This window comes from Podarcis raffonei, chromosome 12 (genome assembly GCF_027172205.1).
Source record: "Podarcis raffonei isolate rPodRaf1 chromosome 12, rPodRaf1.pri, whole genome shotgun sequence".
NCBI classification, from domain to species: domain Eukaryota; kingdom Metazoa; phylum Chordata; class Lepidosauria; order Squamata; family Lacertidae; genus Podarcis; species Podarcis raffonei.
In genome coordinates this window covers 6,362,773-6,379,151 of record NC_070613.1, presented here as the reverse complement: position 1 = coordinate 6,379,151, position 16,379 = coordinate 6,362,773, and the positions used below count along the sequence as shown (strand labels likewise).

The following is a 16,379-nucleotide window of genomic DNA, read 5'->3' as shown; positions in this document are numbered from 1 at the left end:
CCGTTTATCTTCCCGCCAGAGTGGTACCTATTTATCTACTTGCACTTTCGACATGCTTTCGAACTGCTAGGTTGGCAGGAGCAGGGACCGAGCAACGGGAGCAGTGGGGATTCGAACCGCCAATTTTCTGATTGGCATGTCATAGGCTCAGTGGTTTAACCCACAGCACCACCCACACGTCCCAATAGGAACATAGGGAGCTACTTAGTGGCGGATTTTGTGCTCTCTAATTAAATTGGTTCCCTGTGCAACGCTAAACTTTGGCACACCACCCCCCTCCACCTCTCGCACTCCATTCTACAGCATTGTTTTGGTGCCCCCCTATGGCATGGTACCCAACGCGGCTGAACTGGTTGTGCTGCCCTAAAAACCCCTCTGAGCTACCTTATGACTGGCAGCTCTCTGGGGCTTCAAGCAGCATTCCCTCAAATCTGCACCTGGAGATTGCAGGGATTGAGCATGTGACCTTCTGCCATGGCCCTTCCCCAAACATCCGACGCATCTGGATAAACCAATGCAGTGGTCTGCAAAGCATTCTTCTGGGAGAAAGCCAGGTGCCCCCCCAAGTGACCTTTGAACCTGGAGCCGGCTTCACAAGGCAGGGAGATAAAAGTTGGCTTGGACCAGATTCCATGGGGCAGTCTGTGTCTTCGATATCCAAGTCATGGTTTGCAAAGTCAGAAGGGCAGAAGGTGAATAGTTAATTGGGAACAGGCCACACAAACATTGCAAGAGCATTTATTACAGACTGCAGAGAGAATAATTGGGTGCACTCTTCCCACCTTGGATCAAATCTATGCTTCCAGGTATCACAAGAAAGCTGCAGAGATAGCGCAGGATAGTGCGCACCCCGGAAATCATGTCTTTCAGCTTCTGCCTTCTGGAAGAAGGTACAGGGTTATAAAGACTAGGACTAGCCGCCTGAGAAACAGTTTCTATCCAAATGCGATTTTGGTTTTAAACACAGTGTAAGGTAGTCTTACGCTGTGGGTAAAAGCCTCAGCGCCTAGGGCTTGCTGATCGAAAGGTCGGCGGTTCGAATCCCCGCGGTGGGGTGCGCTCCCGTTACTCGGTCCCAGCGCCTGCCAACCTAGCAGTTCGAAAGCACTCCCGGGTGCAAGTAGATAAATAGGGACCGCTTACTAGCGGGAAGGTAAACGGCGTTTCCATGTGCGGCTCTGGCTCGCCAGAGCAGCTTCGTCACACTGGCCACGTGACCCGGAAGTGTCTCCGGACAGCGCTGGCCCCCGGCCTCTTGAGTGAGATGGGCGCACAACCCTAGAGTCTGTCAAGACTGGCCCGTACGGGCAGGGGTACCTTTACCTTTAAGGTAGTCTCTATGGCAGTATATTGTATTTAATTATGGGGTATCAGAGTTTTTAGGGGGTTAACCAGGCTGGGATAGCTGGGATAGCAGGCTTGCTGGTTTTTGAATGTCTGATGTAGATTTTTTCAATTTCGTTGTTCTGCATGGGACAATGACAATAAAGATTATCGTATTGTATTTTGAACCGTGCGCTTGGACTTCTTTTAAAGATTGATGTAAGACTTTTTCTATCTGAAATGACCCTCCAAATAATAATAATAATAAAAGCAACAAGGAAACCAGATGTCTCCACTGCTCAGTGCTAGACATTCCCCTCCTCCCGTATTTAACAAATCTGAATAGTCACTTACTCGGAGTTGCCAAAACTTCTGTCTCTTGCGGTTTCCATTTGACAAACGGTCTTTCAGCAGCATCTGGGCTGTAGTGCAGTCAGTGGCACATGCAGGGCAGTGGATGGCAAATATATATTTGAGAACCTAGCAACGCTCCACCGCTAAGGCAAGAACAACCCCTCAAAAGAAAAGAGAGTGCAGTCCCCCACGTGTCCCCAATTATCGGGACCTAACCACGGCCGGAACATCCATCTCATCGGCTCGGCTCCTCTTTCTGTTTTCGGCTTGGCATCAGTCAGGCACATCTGGAATCCTTAAGCTCCAAAGCCAGATCCTCTGACCAGGGCCGGATGGTGGCAATTTCACAGATGTTTATATTAGGCAATCCCCAATCCATGTTAACAGCATCTGGAAACATGGCAGAAAACGAGTTCTCCTCCTGAGAAAACCTTCCCACCAGGATCTAAGGCCACAGATCATCTCTGCAGCTCTGGAGAGAGCAATGCAGGCATCAAATTGTAGCTGAGCAACCAGAGGCAAGTTTGCAGAACGTTCCGCTTTGTTCTGGGGTGGCTAGCAAATTTCAGCTGCCACACACGCTCCTATTCTTCTTCTTCTTCTTCTTCCTCCATCCCTTTGCTAAGAAAATAGTTTATGCCCTGTGCTCCATGGTCAGATTGTTCAGGGACCTTTGGCCACAGCCCATCCGTGTCAAGGGAGTCTTTATCTGAACTCCACAATTGGCCCATTGAAAGCGTAATCTCTGGAGGCCGTGTGCTTTGGAGAGTCTGCAGCCGGTGCAAAACTGATACATCACTGGAGGTGGTGTGTGTGTGTGCATAAAGACAGTCATCTTCCTCTCTGTGGTGCAGGGATGTGCAGAGGAACGAGCTGCAACTGCAGAATGTGCCCATTGTCTTTTTGACCACAAACCCTGAGCTTTAACCCCAGAGTCGCCGTTTGATGCTCACGTACGTGCAGAATCCGAGAATCAGAGCAGGGCATTCCCCACACAAACTCATTACCGTATTTTTCGCCCTATAGGACACACTTTTCCCCCTCCAAAAATGAAGGGGAAATGTGTGTGTGTCCTATGGGGTGAATGCAGGCTTTCGCTGAAGCCTGGAGAGTGAGAGGGGTCGGTGCGCACCGACCCCTCTCGCTCTCCAGGCTTCAGGAAGCTCTGCGCAACCCTCGGGAGAGCGGCGCAACTTCGCGCTGGTCTCCCGAGGGCTGCGCAGAGCTGCCTGCAGTCCCGGGCTTCGCACAGCTTTGCGCAGCCCTAGGGAGCCCGGCGCGAAGTCACGCCTGGCTCCCTAGGGCTGCGCAGAGCTGCCTGCAGTCCCGGGCTCCGCGCAGCTCTGTGCAAGCCTGGGGAGACCGGCGCGACTTCCCGCCGGGCTCCCTAGGCTTGCGGATAGCAGGCTGTTCTCGGGGCTGGGGTTGGGGGAAGCTCGGGCTTCCCCCGCGCCAGCCCCGCACCTGGGGGGGAAATAAATTTGTTTCTTTATTCCCCCCCCCCCAAAAAAAACTAGGTGCGTCCTATGGGGCGGTGCGCCCTATGGGGCAAAAATACGGTAACTTATAGGATACGTCACACACAATGCTCAGTTAACGTAAGGCATGTCTTGCTGCAAGACGGCCCAACACTCACCAGCTAATTAGATTCCATTTTTAAAAGAAAAATAAAATTAAAATAAAAGGTTGAGACAAATTTGAAGGAGGTGTGTCAATAGCTATTGATTGCGATAGGTATGTCGAACCTTCATGTTCAGAAGCAGAAAACCTCCGAACACCAGGCGATGCTACAGAGTAAACAACAGTAGGGTGTGGAATAAAGAACAGCCTTTGTGTTCTTCCCCTGTGTGTGATACAACTGCACACGATCCTGCAAAACTGTTCTTTCTTACAACTCTGGGGCGCAGAATATGAGAAGGTAAGACACTAAGTTTCTAAACCCCACGACGAGAGAAAAGACTGAAAATGTGCCAGCAAGTTTTTCTTGATAAGGTTCCGAGGATCTTCAGCCAGGGAACCTTTAAGCGGGTCCCATTTGCCTTATTCTGAGCCACCGTGGTAAACTTGTCAATGTAGAAAGTCTCACCAGCTCACTGTTGTACTTCAGCGACACTACTGCAAACAGCCAGAGGGTGGCACTGTGTGGACTGGCAGGCCTCTGAGGAGTGTGGACCAGGGGAAAGGAGGCTGGAGTCTGACTTGGGAGGGGGGGCAGTGGTTTCTGGGGACCTGTACCAGCCAGGAGGCAAGAATCAGGAGGCAGGGGAAGCTCCAGAGCTGGAGGAAGAGGCAGGAGAGGCTAGCGATGGGCCAGGTGCTTTCCTCCGCTTCCCTGCACCACTGTCTCCCAGAACCAGGAAAGAAGTGAAGTTGGAAGAGCAGAGGAAGCTTCCGTTCAGGCATAGTCTCTGGCTATGTCAGGGGAAGGTACATAAACTGGTGGAGGGGGAGTGGTCCCCAGTTGCTGCAATTGCTCCATAGAGCACACAGTTGGGAACAGCTGCCTAGATGCTAGACAGTGTGAGTATCTCCGGCAATAAGAGTTACCGTATTTTTGGCCCCATAAGATGCACCTAGTTTTTAGAGGAGGAAAACAAGAAAAAAAATATATTCTGAACGAAACAGTGGATGTATGATTTTTGTGGTGCAGGCTGTAGCCATGGAAATGCTATGTGATCAGATGGTGAATTTGGGGTGACCCAATGCAAAAATCCTGAGGATCCATGGGCTTTTACCTCCCCCCTCCCAGGCAGCCTCCTTTATCTGTAGCGTCCCTTATCTCCCTGCCCGATCGCTTGCTGATCAGCTGCTTCCTTTCAACACCCAGTTCCTGCTTTAAAAAAAAAAAAGCATGATCTGCTTTTCACCCCTGGGCAATTCGGCTCCAGGGACCACACATTTGCACAGACATTTCCCCTTACTTTTTAGGAAGAAAAAAGTGTGTCTTATGGAGTGGGAAATACGGTAACTCTCTGCTCTTTCCTTGGCTGAGAAGCTCCCAGGATTCACTGCAGCTACCAGCTCAGTAGAAGTCAGCCCCTGCCCCTCTAGTCTTATAAAGTCACAGTCTCTGGCCTGGCTCATTATGCGCTGAGCATCGTGCACAGAATGAGGTCAATGGACTGCAATGGCCCACCTTGGCTCGAGACCGTGAGCCCCCATGTTGCATAAGGATCAGATCTGGGAATCCCTAATACGGTTACCAAATTTTTTTCAATGAATCCAGGGACACTTTATTTTATTTTTGAAGCTGAGTAGCAACAGGGAGTCAGTAGTGGGGATGGTGAGGCAAAAGACCCTGGGCCCAAGCAAACATGCACAGTGTATAAAGGTGCAAAGTCCTTCTTTTGCACCCTGTGAAACATAAATGTGCAGAGGTTTTTTTAAAAACGGCAATGGCGCGCCACCCACCCGTGACTCCCAAGCCTCCCCTGATATCCTCTCTCCTCGCCCCTTTGTTTTGACTGATAGGGGCAGGCTCAGGAGTTGCGGACGGGCAGCTGTTGCCCAGTTTTTTTAAAAACTCTGTGCATTTATGTTTCACAGGGTGCGAAAGAAGGGCTTTGCACCTTGCCTGGCAGAGAAACTGCACGCCTTGCGCCCCTCCTGGGCAACGGCCACCCTCTCACGACTCATGAGCCTCCCCCAATCTGTCAAAAAAAAAGGGGACAGGAGATCTGTACCGCCGGATGTCCCCGGTTCCCCTTTGGCAGTGGCAGTGGCAGCGAGCAGCACCTGAAGCCAGCCAGAGCCAACTGTGCTACCAGGCTGGCTCCAGGCTGCTGAGGCTGCCGCAGACACGTTTCCCAGGGACAGATTTGCAAATCCGGGGACATTCTGGGGACGGAATTTGTCCAGGGACAGATTTGCAAAACCAAGGACTGTCCCCGGGAACTGGGGACGTCGGGTAACCCTACTATAGAAGAGTGGTGGCGAACAGTCCTCTTCTGCGAGTGGTGGGCGGGGCCAGAGGCCAGAGCAGGTGGGGCAGCAATGTAAATTTGGCCTTCGTACACAAGAGACGCGGGTGGCGCTGTGGGTTAAACCACAGAGCCTAGGACTTGCAGATCAGAAGGTTGGCAGTTTGAATCCCTGCGACAGGGTATGCTCCCGTTGCTCGGTCCCTGTTCCTGCCAACCTAGCAGTTCAAAAGCACGTCAAAGTGCAAGTAGATAAATAGGTACTGCTCTGGCAGGAAGGTAAACGGCGTTTCCATGTGCTTCTCTGGTTTGCCAGAAGTGGCTTAGTCATGCTGGCCACATGACCCGGAAGCTGTACGCCGGCTCCCTCGGCCAATAAAGCGAGATGAGTGCCGCAACCCCAGAGTCGTCCGCAACTGGACCTAATGGTCAGGGGTCCCTTACCTTTACACCAGGCTGGTTTCTACATGCAAAACGCCTCCCTGGCCTCCATGCTGGCGATTATCATTTCACTGACATCCCAATTCTCCTCCAGGAAGCTCGGAGGAGATTTTGTGCTGCCTCCAGGTAGCATCATGTCCAGATGCTTGCCAGGATGAAGCCACTTTGCTATAGGAATGTAAGAGCGCCACTTGGGCCAATACAGATGTGACAAGCAAAACAGGCGAATACATGGCTGTCCACCTACTTGCAAAGGAAGCTGAAATTTGTCACCCCCTTGAAGAGGGCACGACTTAACGGTTTCTCCCTGCAGAGCGCAGAGGAAATAACTAGGCAGAACAACAAACGGCTCCATTGTCCTACACGGGAAGAACGACGGCAGCCATAAAAGTAGATCAGAAAAGGGGTCCGCTGAAATTGCTCTCTGGGCAGGAGTCAGATCAGCAGGCGCTCAGAAAGAGGAGCCACTTCCACCGGCCAGACACCATGCACAGATGCAGGAAGACACTGTATAGTAGCATAACCTAGCGTGGCACAGAGCACACTAGCATCATTCTACAACTGGGTGTGATCTTTAGAAAGCCACTGAAACATGCTTGACATCTGCACTATACATTTATAGTGCTTTAGCAGTCATGGCTTCCCCACCAAACAAGAACCTTGGGAACTTTGGTTTGTTAAGGGTGCTGGGAACTGTAGCTCTGAGAGGTAACAAATCTCAGCAGCCTTAACAAACTACAGTTCCCAGGATTTATTATTTTTTCCTGGCAAATAGAAGGGGAAGAAATGGAGGCAGTGAGAGATTTTACTTTCTTGGGCTCCATGATCACTGCAGATGGTGACAGCAGCCACGAAATTAAAAGACGCCTGCTTCTTGGGAGAAGGGCAATGACAGGCCTAGACAGCATCTTGAGAAGTAAAGACGTCACCTTGCCAACAAAGGTCCATATAGTAAAAGCTATGGTTTTCCCAGTAGTGATGTATGGAAGTGAGAGCTGGACCATAAAGAAGGCTGATCACCGAAGAATTGATGCTTTTGAATTCTGGTGCTGGAGGAGACTCTTGAGAGTCCCATGGACTGCAAGAAGATCAAACGCATCCATTCTTAAGGAAATCAGCCCTGAGTGCTCACTGGAAGGACAGATCGTGAAGCTGAGGCTCCAGTACTTTGGCCACCTCATGAGAAGAGAAGACTCCCTGGAGAAGACACTGATGCTGGGAAAGATGGAGGGCACAAGGAGAAGGGGGCGACAGAGGACGAGATGGTTGGATAGTGTTTTCGAGGTTACCAGCATGAGTCTGACCAAACTGCGGGAGATAGTGGAGGACAGAGGTGCCTGGCGTGCTCTGGTCCATGGGGTCACGAAGAGTCGGACACGACTAAACGACTAAACAACAACAACAACAACAATTTTTGTAGGGGAGCTGGGACTGTTTAAAGTGGTATAACAGTGCTTTAAATGGATAGTGCAACTCATCGTCATGAACAAAAGCATATATTTGATAAACTGCTTTTGGGTGACCTAAAAGCATTGAAGTCAATTTCAACAACGCCTTGTGTCAGGGGCTTAGCTTCAAATGCAGGAGCTATTCTCTAAGCAGAAACATGAGAGACCCTGTTTTCATTTTTCGTTTTAATTTTAAAAGGGCAGTTTTCAAGTCCTCAAGGTTCTAGGCAAGGTTTTTCTCCGTATTCTTATTATTTTATTTAAACAGATTTCTAATCCGCCTTTCAGGGCACAATGCCCACGCAATGTGGGCTGCAGTTTTATTCATTTATTTTGTAAGGGCGTTAGAACAAATTACAATTTTAAAAGCCATCAGTTAAGAGAGAGAGAGAGAGCATGGCACATTAACGAAATGCAGACTGGGGTTAAAAATGGGAGATGAGAAAGCTTAAGGATGGATGAGTTCTTTGTAGAGCAAGCCCTTCATTTAGCACAGCGACCTAACAGCTCCTCACGACACCACATTCTCTGACCTCCCTCCTTTGCAAGTTTAGGACATGATCCAGCACTTTAAAGCTGCAGTTCAAGTCAGTCGAACTCTGGCTTCAATTAGTGGAAACGAAAACGCCGGATTTAGCTGCTGACTTGAACTCTGGTCTCCCAGGGTCTAGCTGTCCACTCTAACCACGACGTCACATGTACCAATTCAAAATGATTTGCAAACAGTATTGAAATCGTTTAGAACTGCCCTGACACCAACCTGAGCACAAATAATCATAAAAACGCAATAATAATGATGTTGGGAGGACCTCTGAGAATAAAGATGGGGTTCTCTTAAGATAAGTATGCCTTGCAGAGATCCAAGTCCCCCCCCCCATTCAATTTGTATGACTCACTCCAATTCTGCGCGATTTTGATTCACTGCCATAGTTTCCATTTGAGTCACTTGCAGAATCAGATTTTCCTTTGACCAAGGAATGCTCTGGTTCCCTGGGCAGCTATGCCGTTAAGAGAAGAGGGGTGCTCCCCCTAGTGGTGCTTAAAAAGAAGTTTTTTTGGGGGGGACAGTACTGGCTCAGAACAGGACATGCGCAGTAATATCTCAAATGGTGGCCACACCATTGATATAACATAAGAACAGTATGACATTGGCAAAAATCCACAGCAAAGAGTCATGTGACATCTTATAGACAATATGAGTTGCAGCCCAACAACATCAAGGGCACTGCACTGGCTATTTTTATTTTACATTGGTCAGGCTGTCCAACTAGTATGGTGTTGTCTACTCTGATAATGCTGAAGGTCTCCAAAGGCTGAAGGAGAAAGACCTCTTTCACATCACCTGGTACCTGAGACCCCTTTTCCATAACAGGAGACACCAGGGAGTCAACCTGGGAACTCCCGCAGGCGATTGCTCTCCCACTGAGCAATGGTTTCCAATAAGGCCACAGTACGGAGGGGGTGTACAAATTTGCTCATTTTCCCAGTCTCTCCTTTGTACAACCTTCAATTCAGTTTGTTACATTTCTTTATCACTTTGTGGTGTGTTTTTTTAAACAAGGGCTCATGAAAACCCATCTGCATATTTCCCCCCCTAATATACACAAACTGGTATGCAGTTTTGCCTAACATACACACTTTTGAAAGCAACCCCCCCAATGTAATGCATTTCTGTATGCAATTTTTCACTAATATATGCAATTTCATGCACACTTTCGCCAAATACACATTTTGTACAAATGTGCCTAATTTCAGCAGGGGAATGGGACCCCGTGGGCAAATTTATTGCGGTGAAAGTTGATGCCGTAATCCATGAAAGGTTATGCTGTAATAAATAAATTTGTTTCCCCCGACCACTGTCCATGCTGGGTGGGAATTTGAACTCCAGGGCTGGTTGGCCCGTAGTCCTCCAGAAAGTTATTGGACTACAACTCCCATCATCAGCCCCAGGCAGCATGGTCATGGATGATGGGAACTGTAGTCCAGCAAATTGGTTTTCCTGGGCAGGGACAAAATAAATGAATGCCTTCATCGTTGCACCTCTTTAACTCCACTTAAAAACTGGTCTGCACACACCAGCACGCTGGCAGATCTGCTGCAAGGCCTACCCTTTTCCAGACCCATCGCCAGTTCAGAGGTGGGGTGGAGTCCTTTGAGGAGCTTAACAGCTTCCAGATGCAACTCTGCTACATCGAGGCCTCTCAGAACCACTTCAATTCCTCCTCTTCAGCCATCTCACGGGCAGTCTGTTTGACAGGCCGCCCTGAGCTATCCGTTTCCCTCCCCTCTTGTCATTTTAACAGGGTCATGAGGAGCCAAATGTTCCTTTCCAGCTGTAAATCAAGGAGATTCTTTCCTTGGCAAACACCAAACGCCTGGGACCTTCTGCATGCAAGTCATGCTTTGCATCTAAGCTACGGCCTCTCCCCGTATGATCAAGCTCTTGAGATGTCACTTGGACTACTGCAACGTGCTCTACGTGGGGCTATCTTTGAAGGTGACCCGGAAACTGCAATTAATCTAGAATGCAGCAGCTAGACTGGTGACTGGGAGTGGCCATCAGGACCATATAACACCTGTTCTGAGAGAACTGCATTGGCTCCCAGTAAGTTTCCGAGCACAATTCAAAGTGTTGGTGCTGACCTTTCAAGCCCTAAACGGCCTCGGTCCTGTATACCTGAAGGAGCGTCTCCACCCCCATCGTTCTGCCCAGACACTGAGGTCCAGCACCAAGGGCCTTCTGGCGGTTCCCTCATTGCGAGAAGTGAGGGAACTAGGCAGAGGGCCTTCTTGGTAGTGGCGCCCACCCTGTGGAACACCCTCCCTTCAGATGTGAAGGAAATAAGCAGCTATCCTATCTTTAAAAGACATCTGAAGGCAGCCCTGTTCAGGGAAGTTTTTAATATTTAACGCTGTACTGTTTTTAACACTTGATTGGGAGCCGCCCAGAGTGGCTGGGGAAACTCAGCCAGATGGGTGGGGTATAAATAATAAATTATTATTATTATTACTGGAGGCACAGAAATACTTGCATTTGCACAGCCTTGAGAACACTGCACTGCTGAGTACCTGTGAAGCTCCAGAGGTGGGCCGGGTACCGGACACCTGTAAAACGAGCATCATCCCTGCTTTCTTCCTACCTGGTTAAGGGGAAGGGAGGCAAGGACTGCCTTGCGTCCAGGAGGTCCCAGGTACAATCCCAGGCTCCTCCAAGGAAGGCTGGGAATGCCCCCTGCTCTGGAGAACAGCTGCCAGTCAGTGTAAACAATACTGAGCTAGATGCACTAGTGACCCGGCTCTGAATGAAGCCATTTCTGATGTCCCAAGGTACCATCTAAAGCTTGCTATTTTGCCCACAGGGCTGGTACAAAAAGAAATAAGAAAATCTGTTAGAAAACCACATTTGTTCAATCCCAATCAACTTCATCGCAGTGTCTAGGGCAGAAAAGAACTACCCATGTGTGGGGTGTGAAAAATAATAGAATTGGAAGGGGCCGCAAGCATCATCTAGTCCAACTCCCTGCAATGCAGGAATCTTTTGCCCAATGTGGGATTCGAACCCACGACCTTGAGATGAGATCCATGCTCTTCCAACTGAGCTATTCCAGGTCCAGCTGTGTATTATTATTATTATTATCATCATCATTATTCGCCTGCCCATCAATCTAAGGTCCCGTGGTGGGCTAAAACATTAAAACACGATGCTAAAGACAGTTTAAAGCAACTTACTATCACAGAAATGCAATTACAAACCTAGACAGCATCTTAAAAAGCAGAGACATCACCTTGCCAACAAAGGTCCATATAGTTAAAGCCATGGTTTTCCCAGTAGTGATGTATGGAAGTGAGAGCTGGACCATAAAGAAGGCTGATCGCCGAAGAATTGATGCTTTTGAATTCTGGTGCTGGAGGAGACTCTTGAGAGTCCCCTGGACTGCAAGAAGATCAAATCTATCCATTCTGAAGGAAATCAGCCCTGAGTGCTCACTGGAAGGACAGATCGTGAAGCTGAAGCTCCAAGACTTTGGCCACCTCATGAGAAGAGAAGACTCCCTGGAAAAGACCCTGAGGTTGGGAAAGATGGACGGCACAAGGAGAAGGGGGCGACAGAGGACAAGATGGTTGGACAGTGTTCTCTAAGCTACCAGCATGAGTTTGACCAAACTGCGGGAGGCAGTGGAAGACAGGAGTGCCTGGCGTGCTCTGGTCCAGGGGGTCACGAAGAGTCGGACACGACTAAACAACTAAACTACAACATCACAGAAATAAGGTGGGTGCTAAAAAAAATAGACACCTCAAGTGCCCAGGATAAAGAGGGGTATCTTCAGTTCTCTTTCTCACTCTTAAATGGCACAAACACACCCACACCCTCTTCCTGTCATTTAAACCAAAGCAATGACATTTCCTGCTCACACAGTTAAGAGAAACCTTGCTTCACCCATAAATTTGCACGGTGATACAAGAGCAGCCTCCAAGTTGCTCTGCCTTTAGTTTGCACGTACGACTGAGGACTTCAGGGATATTAAGGCGACGGAGTGAATCTGCACTAAGGGACCTTGACTCTACCGCACCCTGGCTGCATGGCGTAAAGTCAAAGTCGGCTAAGTGGCATAATTGACCCTTACAAAGCATAGTTCATCCTCTTGCATGCAAGCACACATTTTAGGATTGGGTCTGACGCAGCTTGCCTCTTAATCTCAAACGCTACCCCCATCTCAAGACCGAAGTTTAAAAAGGAAGAGGAATTATCAAATTTGCAAACAAGATTCCGAGGTACGCTGGTTATTTGCAAAGCATTCTGAGAGGGAAGCAGTAGCAACATTTAAGCAGCTTAGAAATGCAAGAAGAGGAAGAAAACAGACATACTAGGAATTCCTGGCCTTATCCCTTTGCAAAAGCGTCCCATCGTCTTTCCGGAGCTTGTGAAATAAGTTCCAGTCTCCAAACGGCAGCCTCTCCTGGGTTCAAACTCCGTTTCCTTTTGGCACAGAGGGTCTCTGCTGTCCAGAAGACTTTTGACAAGAGCGCGCAGTCAGAGCAGACCTCTGAGCTCCCGGCTTGCTCCCCGTCCTCCCCTCCCACCCCACCCCCTTCAAACCAATCTCCCTTCCTGCTACAGACGTCTTGGAGAGTCTGGCAGCAAAGTTTGGCTTCCTGAGTGAGTGAGCTGGGATGGGATAGGAGAGGGAGAGGGGATGTTTGGCTCCCTCCAATAGGAAGTTGAGACTGCGAGACCGACTCAAGACACAAATGGGCTGCACGTTTTCTCCTGCTCTGCTTCCTTCACACAAATGCACAGGCAGGAGTGTGCATTTGTATGCCTCAAAGGCTGCAACGTTTGGAACTTTTCAGAGACAAGACAAGTTGATGGAAGTTTATAGAATCATGCACGGCATAAAGAAAGCTTTCCTCTTCTCAAAACGCTAGAATGTCAAACGAAGCTGGATGTTGGAAGATTCAGGACAGGTGAAAGAAAGTACTTCTTCACATGGCGCGTAGTTAGACTGTGGAACTCCCTCTCACTGGAAGCAGTCATGGCCAATGACTTGGAAGGCGTTGAAAGAGGACTGGTCATGTTCATGGAGGAGAAGGCTATCTACTAGCTACGATGGCTATGCAGTCAAAGGCAGCAATGCTTCTGAGTACTAGTTGCTGAAAACCACCGGAGAATAGAGAACAGGCCCTTGTGTTCGAATCCTGCTTGTGGTTTTCCCACAGGCGTCTGGTTGGCCCCTGTGAGACCAGGATGCTGTACTAGATGAGTCCCTGGTTTGGTCCAGCAGGCTCTTATGTGTATATGTACACACACACACACACACACACACACACACATACACACACACTATGTCAAAGTCCCATAGTGTTGTAAGAACCTGAAATATACTTGGAGTCGAGAGTGGATTTCATGCTCTTTATTCAGCTCATAGTGGTGAGGAGGAATGGAAGTTCCCCCAGAATGTCTGCTGTATATACATTATTTACACAATGGGCCCCACGTGATTGGCTAATTCTCCTGTAGCCAATCAGGTTGCGGATTCACTTCCACCTGGAGCTGGATTGGATGGCTCCTGTGGACCAATCAGACTGCTGCATTCTGGATCCTGTTGTTCTAGGACCAATCAGACTGTTGCATTCTGAATCCTATTGTTCTAGGACCAATCAGACTGCTGCATTCTGGATCCTATTGTTCTAGGACCAATCAGACCGCTGCATTCTGAATCCTATTGTTCTAGGGAGGGAAGTCATGAGCTTAGCGGAGCAAATGCGATTGATTTGTTATTGTAATATTGTTATATTATATGTGTTTTGTTTTTATTAAAGAAAATAATAAAAATTATATTTTAAAAAAGGACTAATATCCACATTGGACAACAGTATGGATGATCCCCAAGAGGTAGCAATTGGGCTATTGGTAACTCAAGGAGCTTCACATCAGAGGGGAGATTAGATGGTTCTCTCGGCTTTAAGTGCAAAGCTTTAGTCACGGATTCAACCATTTCCAAACATTCAAGTTCCTTGGAAATTGATCAGAGACTTATCCATGACAAGCTCACTAATAATTTATATTGAATTGTAGTTTTCTGTGGTACCTTTTGCATTTTTAGCATTCGTCTTTCTTGATAACAAAGATTTTTGCAAGTAAAGAAAACACACACATATTGCTCTCTTCACATCACAACCGCCTTGTGGAGGTAGCCATGGACGGATCTGTCAATTCTAGTTCTCTTGGTTTCTCACTTTTCCAAACTTAAATTCTGTTCTCCACATTTCTGCAGCAATTTGCTTTTTTATATATACAAAAAAGAAAAAATTCTCATGAATATTTGTCAGTGCAAATTTCTCCTAACAACATTTTTTGCATGCCTGCTTGAGCAATGCAGACATTTTTGAAAGCAATTTCCCCTAATAAGGGTGCCTTTCCCAACGAAAACCATCAGCAACCATCATTCCGGCTAGCCATTACAGTGGGACCTCAGTTTTCGAACGTAATCTGTTCCGGAAGACCGTTCGACTTCCAAAACGTTTGAAAACTGAGGCACAAAGGACTGTTGGCAAGTTCAATTGAGAAAATGAAAACGGCACTTCAGAAACCGTTTGACTTCTGAGGCACATTCAAAAATGGAAGCATTTACTTCCGGGTTTTTGGCATTTGGGTTCTGAAACATTCGTCAACGGAGACGTTCGAGAACCGAGGTTCCACCATACAAAGATGCGAGACATGCAACACTCAGCTGAAGTGGCCCTGCCTATTCTCTATGCGCTTGCTTCTGCTTTTAGCAATTCAGCTTCTAAGTTCTCTGGACCTGTTTAGTTCTTCCCAGCTGTGATATCTCCCTGTGCAATGGATTCCAAACTCTGAGAGGATTTAAAACCACAACAACAACAAACCTGCCAGGATGTTGTTTCGTTACTATGTAAAAGTTTGGGTTTGTGCTCTGGGACAGGGGTGAGGAAGCAGCTAGAGTCTGTCACACAGCTGCTGTCAAAAGGCCTCCACGTTCAACTCTCCTCAGTTGAGAAACTAATGGCGCAGTCTTAAATTGCTCCATGCGGCAGTCTCTGTTGCCTACAACAAAATGGCAGTGCCACTGCAGTCACTGTGAGGTGTGACCTGCTCCACAGAGGGATGGGTGAGTCATATTATTCAGCTTATGTTTAAAGGTAAGCCTACCTTGTTCATGTTTTCTGGAAGAATGTGAAAAGTGCAACAGCCATCCTTCAAAATTCACACCTCTCCGAATTTTGCGACGCAGTTCTCCAAACAAACAATGTTTACAAAAATGCATTATGCTTGCTGAAAGTGTACATAAAATGCATACGCTCGTGAAAATAACATATGGAAATCGTGGGGAATTGCTATGCAAAAATTTGTATATCAGGCAAAACTACCTGTGACCGTGTATATTTGGAGAAAGCTACCCTAGACAGCTAGGGACGCGGGTGGCACTGTGGGTTATACCACGGAACCTAGGACTTGCCGGTCAGAAAGCTAAACGGCGTTTCCATACGCTGCTCTGGTTCACCAGAAGTGGCTTAGTCATGCTGGCCACATGACTCGGAAGCTGTATGCCGGCTCCCTTGGCCAATAAAGCGAGATGAGCGCCGCAACCCCAGAGTCGGCCACAACTGGACCTAATGGTCAGGGGGCCCTTTACCTTTACCTTTTTACCCTAGACAGCATCTTAAAAAGCAGAGACATCACCTTGCCAACAAAGGTCCGTATAGTTCAAGCTATGGTTTTCCCAGTAGTGATGTATGGAAGTGAGAGCTGGACCACAAAGAAGGCTGATCGCCGAAGAATTGATGCTTTTGAATTCTGATGCTGGAGGAAACTCTTGAGAGTCCCATGGACTGCAAGAAGATCAAACCTATCCATTCTGAGGGAAATCAGCCCTGAGAGCTCACTGGAAGGACAGATCGTGAAGCTGAGGCTCCAATACTTTGGCTACCTCATGAGAAGAGAAGACTCCCTAGAAAAGACCCTGGTGTTGGGAAAGATGGAGGGCACAAGGAGAAGGGGACGACAGAGGACGAGATGGTTGGGTAGTGTTCTTGAAGCTACCAGCATGCGTTTGACCAAACTGCGGGAGGCAGTGGAAGACAGGAGTGCCTGGCGTGCTCTGGTCAAGGGGGTCACAAAGAGTCAGACACGACTAAATGACTGAACAACAACAACAAGGGAAAACTTTATATGAGTCATTGCACCCACAGATGCCACATTAGGGACCCCTGACATGCACTTTTGAAGAGGGAGGACCTTAGAGAGATGATACCCAACCCTCTCTTCTCTGGGATCATTACCACCGCCAATCATGGTGCAGCGAAACAGTTTGTCATCCCGACTGCAGTTTCTGAGAAGCAGACAGAGTGATTCTTCTGATTTCTCCCACGC

At 48.1% G+C, this 16,379-nt stretch overlaps 1 protein-coding gene across 3 annotated transcripts in view; it reads right to left on the bottom strand.

Moving 5' to 3' along the window:
- GJC2 (gap junction protein gamma 2) overlaps positions 1 to 16,379 on the bottom strand; it is an 87,450-nt gene that overhangs the window by 39,083 nt on the left and 31,988 nt on the right. The window contains exon 1 of one of the 3 annotated variants that reach the window (XM_053409911.1): positions 12,353 to 12,538. The exons of 1 other annotated variant lie outside the window; for it this stretch is intronic. The gene's annotated coding sequence lies outside the window, so the exon portion shown is untranslated. Of the gene's footprint in view, positions 1 to 1,677; positions 2,269 to 12,352; positions 12,539 to 16,379 lie in introns of those variants that run through there. One more of the 3 variants, XM_053409908.1, reaches the window with a different exon arrangement.